This window comes from Eptatretus burgeri, chromosome 7 (assembly GCF_056783735.1).
Source record: "Eptatretus burgeri isolate ZD-2024b chromosome 7, Ebu_testis_v1, whole genome shotgun sequence".
Classification (NCBI taxonomy): domain Eukaryota; kingdom Metazoa; phylum Chordata; class Myxini; order Myxiniformes; family Myxinidae; genus Eptatretus; species Eptatretus burgeri.
This window is the reverse complement of record NC_140967.1, coordinates 110245474-110247638: the sequence shown is the minus strand read 5'-3', so window position 1 is coordinate 110247638 and position 2165 is coordinate 110245474.

The following is a 2165-nucleotide window of genomic DNA, read 5'->3' as shown; positions in this document are numbered from 1 at the left end:
TCACTTCCTGGTTTTAAACACTGCACATTGTATTGGTGTTTTAATACTTCCCTTCTGAGCAACCCTCTTTTCAAGTCATCCTTCAAGGTTTTTTGGGAGAGGGTTGTGCATCTACAACATCATTTTTTTTAAATCTCTGTCAGTGGTGGGACTATGCCAAGGTGCAAATCCGTGTATTCTGTCAGCAATACAAAATTAACTGCTCTCAAAGTAAACAATTATGTATTGATGCCTTGAAACAAGAGATTCTTCGACTACAGGGAGTGGCTGAGGACCTCAGTGATGATAAAAGGTGTCAACTCTCTTATGAAAACAAACTCTGCTGAAGGAATTAGTTCAAGGAGATGGGATCGGTGCCTTAGTCAGGCTGAGAGTCAGTGGTTTACTATCTGCAGACACTTGTTGTAAGGATTTTTTTTTAAGTTTGAGAAAATAACCAAGGCAAGTCAGCAATAACAGTCTTCGGTGGAGTGATGGGCATATTCTGGATAACAATACAGAAATTGTCCACTTTGTTCGAGCGTATTTCGAGAGTGTTTTTTTTTTCAATCTAACGATATGCCTGCAATGCAAAATATTGCAACTAATTTATCACAGATAGATGAGCATTAGCAACACTTCTTGGATGAAAACATTAGTCTTGGTGAACTTAAAACTGCACTGGATGGCCTTGTTGACCATAAGGCTCCTGGCTTTGATGGGTTGCCAGCTGAGTTTTATAAAACTTTCTGGGATTTGCTTGGCCCTGCTTTGCTCTCAGTATTTTTATACAGCCTCCAAGAGGGATTATTACCCCTGAGTTGTCGATGTGCAGTTGTTTGCCTTATCCCTAAGAAGAGGGATCTGCAACTGATACAGAACTGGCACCCAATATCCCTTCTTTGTGTAGATTATAAATTTTTTGCTAAAGCACTTGCTAACCGTGTGAAGTCTGTTTTAAGCATGGTTATCCATCAAGATCAATCGTATTGTGTTATGCACAGATCTATGCATGATAACATTTGTTTGGTACGAGACTTGTGTGATGTGTGTGAAATCGAACAACAATACAGTTGTCTCTTTTTTATTGATCAGGAAAAGGCTTTTGACTCTGTTAATCATGAATATTTGTTTTACATCTTAAAACAATTTGGTTTTGGGCCATCTTTTATTTCCTGTGTAAGTTTATTATATAATCACATTTTTAGTTTGATGAAAGTCAATGATGGTCTCTGTCTACCTTTGCGGATTGGGAGGGGAATTCGGCAAGGTTGTCCCTTATCTGGAATCTTGTACTCTCTTTGCATCAAGCCCCTTTTGATTCGTTTACGATCCTCTCATATGGGATTTCCAGTGACTCCATCAGAAGAGCCCGTTTTTGTTTCGGCTTATGCTGATCATGTATGTGTCGCTATTCGCAACAACAATTATATTACGATGTTGTTCAAGTGTCTACATGTTTACGCTCAAGCATGTACAACACAAATCAATTGGTCTAAATGTAAAGCAGTTTGGGTTGGCTTTAGGCCCCCTTCTGGCCTTCCAACTCCCCCTATGAATTTGACATGGGCAAAAGAACGTGTAAAGTACCTTGGTGTTTATCTCGGCACCCCTGGCTTTGTCAAAAGGAATTGGGACGCTTTGCTCCACAGAATAAGCAATCAGCTGAATATATGGAGATGAATTTTGTCTACTTTGTCTTTCAGAGGTCGTGCCCTGGCCAATAACAACCTAGTTGCCCCTCTGCTATGACACAAAATTATTGTCCTGCAGCCGCCTGTAACATTGGTGTCACTGATCCAAAAATGTTTACTCGACTTCTTCTGGGATGGCAAACATTGGCTTAAAGCAGAGACTATTTGCCTTCCACTGGGGGAAGGGGGCCATGGACTTGTGGAAAATGCCCTCTTTCCCCAAATTCCTCGCTCACACACCTTCATGCAACACTTTTTGGGTGTTGGTGTGAGCACAACTTGGGACCTTCGTGATTGTAATAGGAAGAGCTGACTCTCTGCAGGATATATTCAAGAAAAAACTGGTATTACATCTTTGAGGAGTGTAGCCCTGGTACTAAAGGAAGTCCTGCAAGTTTTTAGGTGCTTAGGCCTGAGCTTCACTGCTGACATTGGTGATCACCATGCACCACCACAGTTATGTGTTAGCTATAACTTGCCAGATGATAACTC